At 44.4% G+C, this 15890-nt stretch overlaps 2 protein-coding genes across 8 annotated transcripts in view; one reads left to right on the forward strand and one right to left on the reverse strand.

Annotated features, from left to right (window-relative positions):
* Positions 1-11256, reverse strand: part of LOC128703197 (uncharacterized) — a 96841-nt gene extending 85585 nt beyond the window's left edge. For all 4 annotated transcript variants that reach the window (XR_011394422.1, XR_011394421.1, XR_011394426.1 and 1 more), the window contains exon 1: positions 11166-11256. The gene's annotated coding sequence lies outside the window, so the exon portion shown is untranslated. The remainder of the gene's footprint in view (positions 1-11165) is intronic.
* A 4222-nt stretch (positions 11257-15478) lies between these two features.
* The window catches only part of LOC128703202 (uncharacterized), a gene marked incomplete at its 3' end in the record, with an annotated part of 32405 nt that continues 31993 nt past the window's right edge, over positions 15479-15890 (forward strand). For 2 of the 4 annotated variants that reach the window (XM_070103428.1, XM_070103430.1), the window contains 1 exon segment: positions 15519-15608. 4 annotated transcript variants of the gene reach the window in all.

Raw genomic sequence — 15890 nt, forward strand, 5'->3', positions numbered from 1 at the left:
AACAGTGGGGCAGTGGATGGTGAAAGGGTAAAGGGCAGCAAGAGACTGAACTAGAAAGGGCTGAGGGGAGTGCGAAAAGTATCATCAGAGTTTGTGGAGTAAATCAGTCGTTGTCAAGAAGTCAATGAGAGAGTCAGGATTAAAGGAGGGTCCATCAGCAAGAAGGGAAGGTAAAGAGAGAGTAGTAGAACGAAGACGACGTTGGAGGTAAATTCTGCGTGCTCGTTGATAGAGAGGGCAGTCTAACAGAACGTGGCTAATCAACACCACAACTTGACACTGCTCACAGAGAGGAACAGGGTGCTTCTCCATGAGATACCCATGAGTAAGACGAGTGTGACCAATGCGAAGGTGGGAGAGAGTGGTCTCCCAACCTCGGCACTGATGACAAGAAGACAGCCAGTAACCTATGCTCGGTTTAATAGAATGAAGTTTGTTACCAAGTAGAGTTGACCAACGTTGTTGCCAACGGGTGCGAAGGTGGGTAGCTATTGCAGCAAAATAGTCCAGAAATGGAACACCTCGATAGGAAATTGGTAGGTCATGTACTGCTGACCGCGCAGCAGTGTCTGCTTGTTCATTGCCCTGTACGTCGACATGACCAGGGACCCAACAAAAAACAATATCTTTATGTTTGGTAGAGATACGGCGCAGCCAAAGTTGGATACGGAGAACTAGGGGATGAGATGTATCAAATTTTCGTATAGCCTGTAGAGCACTAAGGGAGTCTGAGACTACTACAAATGATGACACAGGCATAGATGCGGACGCTGTCCGGAAACACTGCTGCGAATCCGACGCCGTCTGAAGACTTAGAGCCATCTGTGTACACAGCGGTGTCATGAGAATGGGAGTGGAAGTGATCAAGAAAAAGAGAGCGGGAAGCCACTGTAGGCAGTTGAGCTTTCGAGCAAGGGAGTGAGAAAGAACAAACCCGAACAGCTGGAACTTCCCAGGGGGGTAGGGAAAAGTGAGATGCTACATGAACATATAAAGGTGGTAACTGAAGGGAAGACAAGAGTGAATGTAGGCGAAGAGAAAAGGGACAGAGCAAACAGGGACGGCGAACGAATAAAGAATGTCTACTAATATCGGTGACCATTCTATAAATGGAAGGATTGTGTAGATCGTGAGAGCGTACATAGTAGCGAAGGCAATGGGCATCATGGCGATCAGACAAGGATGGAACATTCGCTTCTGTATAGAGGCTCTCAACAGGGGAAGAGCAAAAAGCACCAAGGCACAAACGTAATCCTTGGTGATGGATAGAGTTAAGGCTAGAGAGAGTAGCAGGAGAGGCCGCAGAATAAATCTAGTCACCATAATCGAGTTTCAATAAAACGAGGGCTGAATGTAGGCGAAGCAGAGTTCGACGATCAGCTCCCCAGGAAAGATGAGCAAGGGTTTTAAGAAGGTTTAGCCGGCTGTGACAAGTTGCCTTCAGAGAGGTTATGTGAGGTTTCCAGGATAACCGACGGTCAAAGAGAAGGCCTAGAAACCTGACTGTATCACGTTCGGGGATACGGGAGCCATAGAGATACAAAGGATGGTCGGAGATAACAGAGCGTCTAGTGAAAGTAATTTGGTGAGTTTTGGTACTTGAAAATTTAAACCCATGCGTGGTGGCCCAAGTGGAAACACGGTCGACCGCATGCTGGAGAGAAACTGCAATAAGATGACAGTCAGCGCCTGCACAAGCAATAGCGAAGTCATCAACATAGAGTGATGACCAAATATTGGGTGGAAGAACAGAGGCCAAATCATTTATAGCAAGGAGAAACAGTGTTGTGTTAGAACACATCCCTGAGGGACACCTTCAGCTTGGACGAAGTCCGGGGAAAGAACATTATTGACTCGAACACGGAAGTGTCTGTCAGTTAAAAAGTTCTTAAGGAACGATGGTAGATTGCCTCGGAGGCCTAAGGAATGGGCCTGGGCCAAAATATTATACCTCCAAGTTGTGTCATATGCCTTCTCAAGGTCAAAAAATATGGCAATAACTGAGTGATTATTCGCAAAGGCATTACGAACATACGTATCCAAGCGTAGTAAGGGGTCTATGGTAGAACGACCCTTACGAAAGCCATATTGACTAGTGGAGAGACTGTTGTGTGTCTCTAAATACCAAATTAAACGTCGATTTACGAGACGTTCCATCACTTTGCAAACTGCACTAGTAAGAGCGATGGGGCGATAGTGGGAGGCATCATGTCCTGTAGTACCCGGTTTGTGGAAAGGGAGAACAATGGCAGATTTCCACAGCTGGGGAAGAACTCCTTGTGCCCAAATAAGATTGAAGAGAGGTAAGAGGACTACAAGGGCTGACCGATGTAAATGTTGTAACATACGAATATGAATGTCGTCAGGCCCAGCTGCCGATGATCGGCAAGCTGAGAGCGTTGCCTCCAGTTCTTGAAGTGTAAAAGGCACATTATACTGTTCTTCTCTGAGAGAAGAAAAGTCCAAGGGTACTAACTCTCTGGCAGACTTTGAGGAAAGAAACGAGGGGCATAGATGGAGCCCTCGGGAAATACGGACCAGATGTGTGCCAAGTTCAATGGCAACGTCGAGAGGGTTTGCTACATCAACACCAGCGACCCGTAGAACAGGAGCCGGGTCAGGAGAGTATTTACCACTCAATTTCCTCACTTTTTTCCAGACTGCACTCATAGAAGAAGCAGAGGTGATGGTGGAAACATAGTCTCGCCAACAAGTGCGTTTAGCTTCACGGATGACACGGTGAGCGATCGCACGCTTCTGCTTAAAATCAAGAAGTCTCTCAGCGGTTCTATTGTACCGGTACCTGCCCCATGCAGCACGTTTCAAACATACTGCACGAGCACAAGCAGGAGACCACCAAGGCACGCACTTCTGAGAATGCCTGCCTGAGGTTTGGGGTATAGAATGAGAAGCTGCGGTATAAACTGACGTCGAGAAGATGTGTAGGAGCTCATCAATGGAGGATGAAGAAGGAACCTCACTAAAAGCAGTGAGGTGTGAGTAAAGATCCCAATTTGCCCGATCAAATTGCCAGCGAGGGCTACGGAAAGGTGGTGAATAGGAAGGAGAAGTAAGAATGATCGGAAAATGATCACTGTCATGTAAGTCTGGTAGAACAGACCAGGTGAAGTCTAGTGCAGTGGAGGAAGAGCAGACTGATAGATCGATGCAAGAGAGAGTATGAGTACGAGGATCAAAATGGGTGGGAGAACCCGTATTTAAAACATGGAGGGGGGTGAGAGGCGAGAAAAGCCTCCAACTGGATGCCACGTGAGTCACAATGAGAATCCCCCCAGAGGAAATGGTGGGCATTAAAATCACCAAGTAACAGAAGTGGTGGTGGAAAGGATGAAACAAGAAAGGCAAAGTCTGGGATAGAAAATGCACGAGAAGGAGAGAGATATAAAGAACATATTGTAAACCACTTATTCAAGTGGATACGGGCTGCAGTGTAATGCAGCGAGGTATGGACAAATAGTTGACAGTACGGAATATCATTGCGTAGAAGAAGGGCACTTTCATTAAAGGTCCCATCTGAGAAAGGATCCGAAGAATACAATAAATTATAGCCTGAGATAGGTTGGAAAACAGCCGAGTGTAATTTTGGTTCTTGTAAGCAAGCACCAACAGGGGAAAACCTGGAAAGCAACATCTGAAGCTCACCCCGATTACCCGAGGCCGCAGATATTCCACTGTAAATAGGCCATGATTGGTGATGAAAATATCAGGAATCTGTAGGTAAAGGCACCTACGGACTAGAGGGGTTAGAAAAGTCAACGTGTGGTGGCATTGGAAGACGTTCAAGTAGCGAAGGAATGGAGCGTTGCGAAGAATGGGGTTGTGAAGATGGAGGAGAGGGAAGTGAAGGAACAGGAAGTGAATCAGTGTCCATTGAAGGTTTAGTCTCTGCAATATATTCTGAAATGGCTTCAAGTGTTTCTGAATTCAAAGATGTATGGGAGACCATATTGGAGATAGGAGGAGGAGGGTGAGTAAAGATTGGGACAGTAATGGACTGTACCAAAGTAGAGGGGGAGGGAAGAGTGTAAGGGACTGGAGATGAAGTGTGGGGGGGACAGAAGAGGCAGAAACCTGGGAGGTGGCATTAGAGGGAGAAACTTGGGAGGGGACGGGGGTGGAAGGCATAGTACGAGGAGGAGGGTGAATCTCCACACTTGTAATAGAGCCAGAGAGAGGGGAAGAACTAGGTACAGAGACTGGAAAGGTAAAGTGTGGAGGTGGAAGAAGGGAAGGAAGGGGCAAAGAAGATTTGAGCAATGTGGATTTTTTGGACTTCTGAGTAGGGGAGCGATTGGTATTAGGTGTTGTATGAGGTCTTGTCGATACTGGGGCTTGTGAGGAAGGACGCGAAGATGTGAGAACAGACTGAGTTGTAGTCGGGACATCAGAGCCAAGGACAGCAAAAGGATTAGATGCCGTAGTGGCTATGGGAGGGGTAACAACAGAGGAGGCTGCAGAAGATGGGACCCCAGAAGTGGGGGGATGTTTGGAAACACGAGAATAAGAAACACAGGGTAGTCTCCATTGGAGGTGGAGATGAGTAACTGCCATAGCATAAGGGAGACCCTCTGCCTCTTTGAGGCAACGGATTTCACGTTCATTTAAGTAGACCTGGCAACGGCGGGAGTACGAAGGGTGAGCTTCATTACAATTAAGGCAAGATGGAGGGTGACTGCAAGATGTATTAGAATGGTCGTCGGCACCACAGACTGGGCATTCGGCCATAGATCTGCAATATTTCGCTGGGTGACCAAAACGCCAGCAATTTCTACATTGTTGCAGTGTAGGTATCACCTTTCGAACTTGTAACCGATGTCCCGCGACATATACAGAGGACGGGAGTTCTTGGCTGTCAAAAGTTAAATAAGCCACATTGCAAGGGTAACGTCTCCGCCCCCAGGCAGGAAGGACATAAGTGTCTACTTTGAGGATTGGGAGATCCTGGAGTTCCAGCTGTTCAAAAATGTCATTGCCACATGACTGGAAATTCTGTTGGACTATGGTATGGGGCAGAATGACAGTACCACTACAAGAATTGAGAGAAAGATGTTTTTCAATAGTGACAGGAGTAGTATCGATATTCGAAAGGAGAGAAAGATCATGAGCTTGGGCAGCATTCTGGACAGTGACAATGCGCATACCGCTCTTGAGAGCATGAAATGAAATATCTCTACCAACATGACGCAGGAGCGCTTTGCCAATACTATGGTCAGAAAGGTAGACAGAAGAAGAAGTCGGTCTTAAAGTAAAGAATTTAGTCCATTGTGTGGTCTGAAACTGAGCGTGGAGAGGGAGTGCTTGACGTGTCGGTCTTTTCCGAGTAGAATGGGAAGGTAACGAAGGAGCATCATCAGGAGATTGACGTTGGCGTTTAGGAGTAGGACCGGAGTTGGTCCGGCGTGAAATGGGCGGGTGATTCGAAAATTGCCGTACCATATAGGGAGAAGCTGGAAGCATAGTCAAAGGAGAGCGGAGTTCAGACAAATCGAAGGAGTCAGTCGAAGCCCCGGTACCTGAAGCGGGTGAGGAAACAGCACCAGCAAGAGGTACAGGGGCATCAGGAGTGTCCGAAGAGTGGTCTAAACACAAGGCAGGTTCAGAATGGGGTGCGGTATCAAGAAGGGGCCCGGGGGTAGTGGGTTCATGGACTAGGGCTGCCATGGTTAGGTTACTCCTTTGCTTTTTGCTTTTAAGAAAAAAAAAGAAAGAAAAGAAAATAAAAATAAAAAAAAGAATAAAAAAAGGGGGGAGCGGGGAGGAATAGTTCCCAGGAGGAATGAAAGGGCCGGAAATCTCCCTCTGCGCCCAAGAGGACCTCAACACCGCTAGTAGCGCAGATGCAGCATGGAACCCGTGCCATACCCTACCCTTCATGCCAGTAAACCAGCAATCCGGGATAGCAACCTCACATCTGCCGAGCTACCTCGGTGGACAAAAGAGAGGGCAGCCGGATATCCACCACAAAGCATACCTCGACCTGGACCTGGAGAGAGTTTCGGGGGTCAACGCCCCCGCGGCCCGGTCTGTGACCAGGCCTCCTGGTGGATCAGCACCTGATCAACCAGGCTGTTGCTGCTGGCTGCACGCAAACCAACGTACGAGCCACAGCCCGGCTGATCAGGAACTGACTTTAGGTGCTTGTCCAGTGCCAGCTTGAAGACTGCCAGGGGTCTGTTGGTAATCCCCCTTATGTGTGCTGGGAGGCAGTTGAACAGTCTCGGTCCCCTGACACTTATTGTATGGTCTCTTAACGTGCTAGTGACACCCCTGCTTTTCATTGGGGGGATGGTGCATCGTCTGCCAAGTCTTTTGCTTTCGTAGTGAGTGATTTTCGTGTGCAAGTTCGGTACTAGTCCCTCTAGGATTTTCCAGGTGTATATAATCATGTATCTCTCCCTCCTGCGTTCCAGGGAATACAGGTTTAGAAACCTCAAGCGCTCCCAGTAATTGAGGTGTTTTATCTCCGTTATGCGCGCCGTGAAAGTTCTCTGTACATTTTCTAGGTCGGCAATTTCACCTGCCTTGAAAGGTGCTGTTAGAGTGCAGCAATATTCCAGCCTAGATAGAACAAGTGACCTGAAGAGTGTCATCATGGGCTTGGCCTCCCTAGTTTTGAAGGTTCTCATTATCCATCCTGTCATTTTTCTAGCAGATGCGATTGATACAATGTTATGGTCCTTGAAGGTGAGATCCTCCGACATAATCACTCCCAGGTCTTTGACGTTGGTGTTTCGCTCTATTTTGTGGCCAGAATTTGTTTTGTACTCTGATGAAGATTTAATTTCCTCATGTTTACCATATCTGAGTAATTGAAATTTCTCATCGTTGAACTTCATATTGTTTTCTGCAGCCCACTGAAAGATTTGGTTGATGTCCGCCTGGAGCCTTGCAGTGTCTGCAATGGAAGACACTGTCATGCAGATTCGGGTGTCATCTGCAAAGGAAGACACGGTGCTGTGGCTGACATCCTTGTCTATGTCGGATATGAGGATGAGGAACAAGATGGGAGCTAGTACTGTGCCTTGTGGAACAGAGCTTTTCACCGTAGCTGCCTCGGACTTTACTCTGTTGACGACTACTCTCTGTGTTCTGTTAGTGAGGAAATTATAGATCCATCGACCAACTTTTCCTGTTATTCCTTTAGCGCGCATTTTGTGCGCTATTACGCCATGGTCACACTTGTCGAAGGCTTTTGCAAAGTCTGTATATATTACATCTGCATTCTTTTTGTCTTCTAGTGCATTTAGGACCTTGTCGTAGTGATCCAGTAGTTGAGACAGACAGGAGCGACCTGTTCTAAACCCATGTTGCCCTGGGTTGTGTAACTGATGGGTTTCTAGATGGGTGGTGATCTTGCTTCTTAGGACCTTTTCAAAGATTTTTATGATATGGGATGTTAGTGCTATTGGTCTGTAGTTCTTTGCTGTTGCTTTACTGCCCCCTTTGTGGAGTGGGGCTATGTCTGTTGTTTTTAGTAACTGAGGGACGACCCCCGTGTCCATGCTCCCTCTCCATAGGATGGAAAAGGCTCGTGATAGGGGCTTCTTGCAGTTCTTGATGAACACAGAGTTCCATGAGTCTGGCCCTGGGGCAGAGTGCATGGGCATGTCATTTATCGCCTGTTCGAAGTCATTTGGCGTCAGGATAACATCGGATAGGCTTGTGTTAATCAAATTTTGTGGCTCTCTCATAAAAAATTCATTTTGATCTTCGACTCTCAGTCTGGTTAGCGGCTTGCTAAAAACTGAGTCATATTGGGACTTGAGTAGCTCACTCATTTCCTTGCTGTCATCTGTGTAGGACCCATCTTGTTTAAGTAGGGGCCCAATACTGGACGTTGTTCTCGATTTTGATTTGGCATAGGAGAAGAAATACTTTGGGTTTCTTTCGATTTCATTTATGGCTTTTAGTTCTTCCCGCGATTCCTGACTCCTAAAGGATTCTTTTAGCTTAAGTTCGATGCTTGCTATTTCTCTGACCAGTGTCTCCCTGCGCATTTCTGATATATTGACCTCTTTTAGCCGCTCTGTTATTCTTTTCCGTCGCCTGTAAAGGGAGCGCCTGTCTCTTTCTATTTTACATCTACTCCTCCTTTTTCTTAGAGGAATAAGCCTTGTGCATACATCGAGTGCCACCGAGTTAATCTGTTCTAGGCATAAGTTTGGGTCTGTGTTGCTTAGTATATCTTCCCAGCTTATATCGGTTAGGACTTGGTTTACTTGGTCCCACTTTATGTTTTTGTTATTGAAGTTGAATTTGGTGAATGCTCCCTCGTGACTAGTCTCATTTTGTCGGTCTGGGGCTCCACGCATACATGTCTGAACCTCAATTATGTTGTGATCTGAGTATATTGTTTTTGATATGGTGACATTTCTTATCAGATCATCATTGTTAGTGAAGATGAGGTCTAGTGTATTCTCCAGTCTAGTAGGCTCTATTATTTGCTGGTTTAAATTGAATTTTGTGCAGAGATTTAAAAGCTCGTGTGAGTGTGAGTTTTCATCAGAGCTGCCTCCTGGTGTTATTACTGCAACAATATTATTTGCTATATTCCTCCATTTTAGGTGCCTTAAGTTGAAATCCCCCAGGAGCAAGATGTTGGGTGCAGGAGCTGGAAGATTTTCCAGACAGTGGTCAATTTTTAACAGCTGTTCCTGGAATTGCTGGGATGTTGCATCCGGAGGCTTGTAGACTACCACAATGACTAGGTTTTGGTTCTCGACCTTTACTGCTAAAACTTCCACTACGTCATTTGAGGCATTAAGCAGTTCTGTGCAAACAAGTGACTCTGCAATGTACAGGCCAACCCCCCCCTTTTGCCTGTTCACTCTGTCACATCTGTATAGGTTGTAACCTGGGATCCATATTTCGTTGTCCAAGTGATCCTTTATGTGGGTCTCAGTGAAAGCCGCGAACATTGCCTTTGCCTCTGCAAGCAGTCCACGGATGAAAGGTATTTTGTTGTTTATTGCTGGCTTTAGACCCTGTATATTTGCAAAGAAGAATGTTATCGGACTGGTGGTATTGTTGGTACTGGGGGGGGATTTTTTTTCCGGCATTAGTATCTGTATCTGTTGGTTTGGAGTGGAGGCCATCGACTGTGGTTCCACTCCAGGAATGACTGGATTTGGTGTACGATTTCTGCCATTTCCTGCCAATTTTTTTTCCTTCCTGGCACTAAAAAACCTCTCCCTCTTGAGTGGCTGTGGCTACCCAGGTTTTCCCATGGCCTGGATGTTTTGTATCTTTTTGTCCCCTTTAGATGGTATGCCTGGCAATTTAAGTTATAGCACAGTCTTTCCTGTACTGAAGAGGTACACATTTCAGGGTGAAAAAGCTTACAGGAAGGGAGTTTGCATTTTCCTGTTGTCATATGGGCATGACATTTTCTAGGGTGGTCATAGTTGCATGTCCCATCTGTTTTTCCAGATTTCCCATGCCAGCAGATACCAAGTGCATAGTATGTGCACAGGCTTGGTTTCCGTTTGCCTTGGGTTTCTGTGACTGTATTCCCTGTTGGTGCATGTTTCCCTGTCTTATTCCTATCCTCCTTAGCACCAACAATGGAGCTCCCACCAGTTGTTTTTGGTAATTTATCCTCACTATTGCTATTGGAGTCCTCTTGTTTGCTATTTCCTGCGGTATTTCTGGTTTGCAATATTGGTTTTATCTTATCTTTGACTACACTTGTTTCCCTACTATGGCTCCTGTCCTCTATGAGGTCATTTATATGTATTCCTTCCTGCGTATAATTCCCGACTACCTGGACAAAATCTCCAGCTTCACCATTACTGTCTCCCAGGACAATATCTCCAACTTCACCATTTCTGTCTCCCAGGACAGCACCTCCAGCTTCACCATTACTGTCTCCCAGGACAGCACTATCAGCCCCACATTTACTGACTACCTCCTTCGGCCATCACCCCCGGAATCCGAAAGGTGGCTTCCAGAGATACACCCGTCGCCCGAAAGATACCCAAAGCTACTCCGGGATACCGGAGAGGGATCGGGACATCCCCAGGCAATCCACATTCCACGGCAAACTACGCCACCACCAAGAACCTCAACGGAATGGGATGGACCCCGGTGTCCTTTCCCCTACCTAGGAACTAGCGCGCCTGTGGGAGAAATCCCAAAGGCCAAAAACAGGAAGGGCAAAAGGGAGGGGTGGGGAGGAGGAGGAGGAATGGAAAAAGGGGAGGATGGGGAGGATGGGATAGGGGAGGGGAGAATGGGGGGTAATTAGGTTCGGTCTGAGGAAGAAGACCGACAGGGCTAATTCCTCAGACCAAGAGCATATGTGTAGAGAACCTGGGATAACCCAGAAAAGTCAGACAGAGTGACTTATTTCCAATGGGGTCAATGTTGAGAGGGAAAAAATTAAGTAATATGCAAGGTGAGGGCTTGGATACATGCCGGGTTTATAATTGTATGACTGGGTATGCATTTGTATTCTTGTGGTATAACATACCTATGTTTTAGGTGTATTAGGGAATGTATGATGTAGCCGTTGTGTCGTTTGGCATAGTGTAGGAGGGGAAATAATTTATTAGGTATGAGTTGTAATCTGTTTAGGGAAGTGGGAAAGGCCGGTCTAAGTCACTATACGGCAGTATGTTCTTTTATTGGTTTTAACAGATGCATGCATCATGTATGTACTTATTAAATTGCTCTAGTTAAGTTTACGACCTGATGTAGTGTCAGGCCAAGTTACTGGTTAGTACTGTATACACTGTACCTTTTTCTTTGTGAGCCTAGCCATATAGGTACAAGTTTAGTATTGCTGTTCAAAGGCAAAGTTTATAATATGGTCAGGGATGTGTATATTAATGTATTGTATTTTTGGTGTAGGTGATTCTTCTATAACGTATGTTCAGTCATATGTATCCCTAGTGTGTATCTGTTAGATTTCGTGTCACATGTAATGGGTTATAGGTAAACTGTGTATGCCGGTATGGTGCAACATTGTATGTTTTATGATTTAATTGTTTTTCACCCTTGGTTACAGGGTTTATTGTTGTAATGAAGTGTATTTTCAATAAAATATAAAAAAAATAATTTGGTGACCAAACTGGGGAGGGGACCAGGAGCTGCAGCTCAACTCTGCTGTTGTACTGACAAATACGCCACCAGACAATACTTACGTTATTTAGGTGTATTAAAAGAATGAGGAAGCGGTAAAGCCGGGGGGAATGGCAGGACGAGGGGCAACTCAACTCTCCCGAACGACTACTGAAGTTCAACTGACCTTTAGTGACCTTGAGGTTGGTCACTGTCCTGACCTTCACTATAACACCATCACTGATAACTGACTAACTCTCACTACCACCACTAGATGGCACTACTACACCACCACTAGACGGCATCACTATCAGTGCTACTCATGGTGGAGCACTCAACCCGTGGGGGTCATGAACCATCTGGGAGCATAAGTTCACTCCCGGGTGGCATAGATCACATTCCTTGGGAGTGATCTATGCCACCCCGGTCTATATATCAGTAGCCTTGAGTTTTTGGAAGAAAAATGCGCTTACATTCCATAGACATTTAGGTTAATTTTGTCAGGAAACTGAACAAGTGTTTCCTGACGTGGGTCATATGATGACCCGCAGCTGGAGCTTTAGGTCATCTGACTGAGACCTTCCGCCAGCTTACCGGTTCACCCCTTTAAAAATTATTGTTATAAGTAAGAGTAAATCACCACCACTCTCCAGGTAAACTCCAGGTAAACCACTGCACAGGCACCTAAAGTCAGTACCTGACCAACCGGGCTGTGGTTCGTACGTCAGCTTGCGTGCGGGCAGCAGTAGCAGCCTGGTTGATCAGACCCTGATCCACCATGAGGCCTGGTCTCAGACCGAGCCGCGGGGGCGTTGACCCCCCGAAACCCTCTCCAGGTAAACTGCTTCAATTGGTGACTTCACTAAGAAGTCTCCATTTAATTTTCCTTATAAGGAAATAGTAAGTTTATTTAGTACAGATACACATAAGTACAGTTGTTATACATACATGTGCAAATTATCTAGAATAATCTCCAAAAAAGTCAAAAGTTATTAATTTCCATTGAGGTCCTTAACTTATTTCCACTGAGAGAATACACCATCCATTGTGGGAAGTGTGACAAAGTTTACCTGGGAAAGACGTCTATGATAATTTATAAACACCAAATAGCCTATACCACGGATGGCACTAGAAATACATGTGTCATACACAGAAACACTGAGGGAGTCAGGGAGATCTCATACTCTGGCCAGATGCTGAAATGATCTACTGGGAAGCAGATTTAATGCCACCAACACTATCATTCGAAAAGTTAGCAATTATAATATTTCCCAAACATTATTCCATGTGATATTATTATCATACTTCCACGAGGCTGCCAGAAAGATAAACCTTTCTCCACTTCTGGCGTCCTTCACCTAGTACTACTATTACTACACTCTCCTGTACCTATATATAGCCAGCTTCCTCTCATATTCCTCAGGTATTTGAATTGATCAATGACCGAAACGTCTTCATTATAGACAGGTGTCCTAAGTGAATGCATTCATGTCCAGTTGCGTCACCTATCAAGGGGTTAGATAGATTAGAGGTAAGGGACTGAACACCGTAAAATTAATTGTCTTCAGTATATCTCCTGTATATTAAATTAAAAAAGCCTGTAGCATAGGCGAAACCTGTTGGCAATAAAGATACCCAGGCTTGGTTGGCAACGCACTCGCCTCACATACTGCAAGTCCGTGGTTCATTCCCCAGTATGGGTGGAAACGTTGAATATGTTTTGTTACATCTGATGTCCCTGTTCACCTAGCAGTAAGCAGGTGCCTGGGTATTAGCTGACTGTTGTGGGTAGCAGCCTGGGGTAAAAGACCAACCTAAATTGCCAGAAATGTTCTACATAACCAGGAGCTTTCTGTGGAAAATTGCATTTATCTGAATGTAACTAATTATGTACATAACAGTAAATGATAACAAAGATAATTATTATTTATCAATGTTACATAGACAAGTAGGAATTTGGGACACCTAGGTCGCAAAAAATGTCCCCCTTCGATACCTACCACTGTCATAACCACAAGTTGCTCTGGACCTATTAATTAAATGAAATATACATACACCAGGAATACTGGTAAATATATAAATTTGTAGACTGTATATTAAAAATAATAAATGGTTATATATATACACAATTACATAACAGAAGGAAAATATATCTTAATATCACTCACCAATTTGACTGGAGATTAATGTGTATCATACTCAGAAAACCTCACTCTAACTAAATCTATGAAAATAATGCTGGCCTGGTGGCTAAAGCTCCCGCTTCACACACGGAGGGCCCGGGTTCGATTCCCGGCGGGTGGAAACATTTCGACACGTTTCCTTACACCTGTTGTCCTGTTCACCTAGCAGCAAATAGGTACCTGGGTGTTAGTCGACTGGTGTGGGTCGCATCCTGGGGGACAAGATTAAGGACCCCAATGGAAATAAGTTAGACAGTCCTCGATGACGCACTGACTTTCTTGGGTTATCCTGGGTGGCTAACCCTCCGGGGTTAAAAATCCGAACGAAATCTTATCTTATCTTATCTTATCTACACACAAATCTAGAGAGCTTATCTGAGGTTCCTGGAGCTGTCTTGTCCAGTCGTCTGATATCTCAAGTTATGCAGGAATGCACATCCACCAATTTCGCCTCCTATTTGAGAGGTGTCAACACAATTTTATCCTCTAGAGCACGAAAAATTCTTCCCATTACACCAACGTTTGTACAAAATTCAAAACCAAGATGGCGAGTCACCTCCCCAGCCGCAGGTTTCCCATTTTCGATAACATACTTCTTTTAAAAATACAATATAGGGCATCTATTTACCTATAAATTACCGTATTTCCGGAAAATATATACAGTATTTTCCACACTTTCTATATAATATGTCAGTGATGTCAGCTATGGTCTGTATAACTTATATCGTACTTAAAGAAATAAAGATTATTATTATTATTATTATTATTATTATTATTATTATTATTATTATTATTATTATTATTATTATTATCTCGGGAACTAGTTATAGAGCTCCTAAAACCTACAAAATTTTTAACCTACCCTCGCCAAGTTCCCTCATGTCCCACCTAAGAGTCATTATTCTCTGGGAATTCCTTGTTCATGGTTGAAAGCTCGGACCCAAGGTTGGTGTGGCTTCTACACACTGGTAAGTAAGTTTATTTAGGTACAGGTACACAAATACAGTTACACACATTATCATACATGGAGTTTACCTGGCAGCACATGTGTAAATTACCTAGATTATTATTATAATCAAGGGGGAAGCGCTAAACCCGGAGGATTATACAGCGCCTGGGGGGGGATGTGGAAGGCATTCAGGCTTAATTCAGGGAACTGGAGCACAGATCCAATTCCCTAAATCAAGAGCCCCTCACCAACATCAAGGAACCTTCCTTGAGGGGTAAATTACTTAGAATAACCCCAAATAAAGTCAAAGTGATTTATTTCTATTGGGGTCCTTGAACTGCTACTTGGGAGTTACTTGACTAGTGTGGGATAAATCCTGACTATAGAAGGATACTTCAGACAGGGATTAACGTTAAAATAAACTCAAGTAGGATAACAGTGACCAACCACCCACATGGTAGCTGTAACTTCTTATTTGCTGTTTTTTTTTTATATAAAAAGTTGTTCTTTCAGGTGATTGAAGCTGAATTACAGAAATTATCTAACTTATAAAATACACTGATAGTTCTATTACTAAATCAGGGGAAGGCGCTAAACCCGTAGGGAATCAGGCAGCACGTAGGAAATGGAAGGCAATAAAGTGTTATCAAATTTAAGGGTGGATAGGTGTAATTTCTTGGATCAAGAACTCTTCACTGGCATCAAGGCACCTCCCTCGATGGGAGATTTACTGATAGATATATATTCTGGATTCTATTGAAGTCTATTTTCCTTGTGCAATAACAGTAGAATCCCATTCAAACCATATATAGCCATAAACTGTTTTTTGTATCAAGTAAATGGGGAAAATATAATCAATCCTGTTTTAAAATGGTTTAGTTTCACTTCTGGTGGCAGAAGCAAGTACACATATAAGAGTTTTATATACATATGAGAGTTATAAAACTCAGATTTTGCAATTGCATGCAAGGTGCTTGTGGTAGCCTTCTTGGTGTGTTCCCATTCTTCATCATGGCTGCTGCCTGGGTACAAAGGTATTGATTTTCATTATATTTCTATATATTCTGACTACCCTTGGCGTTTCCCTAGATTAACCACCGCTACACTTGTAAGTGCTGCTGACGAAACTCTTACTCCTACTTCACATTTCCATCTCTAAATATCAGTACGACAGATGAAAAAAAATGCATATTGGTGTTTGAATAAGGCGGTGAAATACGTCAGAAGAACTAGGCGTTTTAACTGGTTGCTGGAGCTGCCATCTCTGGCTCCTGGTGTGAACTAGTGGACGGTCGCAGGGCAGCGAATATGGTAGGCGTCACTGTAATATTTTCTCTATTTTAACATTTACTCAGTAGATGATGAACAGAAACCTACAGAAGTAACTCAGCCAAGTGAGTATAGATTCGGGACGTAATTTCGTTTTAAATTCAAGGTCTTCGGAGCAGCGGAAGTCTTGTAAATGAGTTCAAATGTGATGATGTGCGACATCCCTTTTCGTAAGGGGCGAAGCCACAAAGCCAAGGGGCCACCTTTTTGATCTTTCTCTTGGAATTTCTCGCGGGATAATCTTCCAGCATCCTTGCGAACCGTGTCGAAATTTACATGTGACCCACTAGTAGCGTTCTACATAAGTATTACATAATTAGATGTTGGTTTATATGCATAAATCCGGT

This window comes from Cherax quadricarinatus, chromosome 85 (genome assembly GCF_038502225.1).
Source record: "Cherax quadricarinatus isolate ZL_2023a chromosome 85, ASM3850222v1, whole genome shotgun sequence".
Taxonomy (NCBI): Eukaryota; Metazoa; Arthropoda; class Malacostraca; order Decapoda; family Parastacidae; genus Cherax; species Cherax quadricarinatus.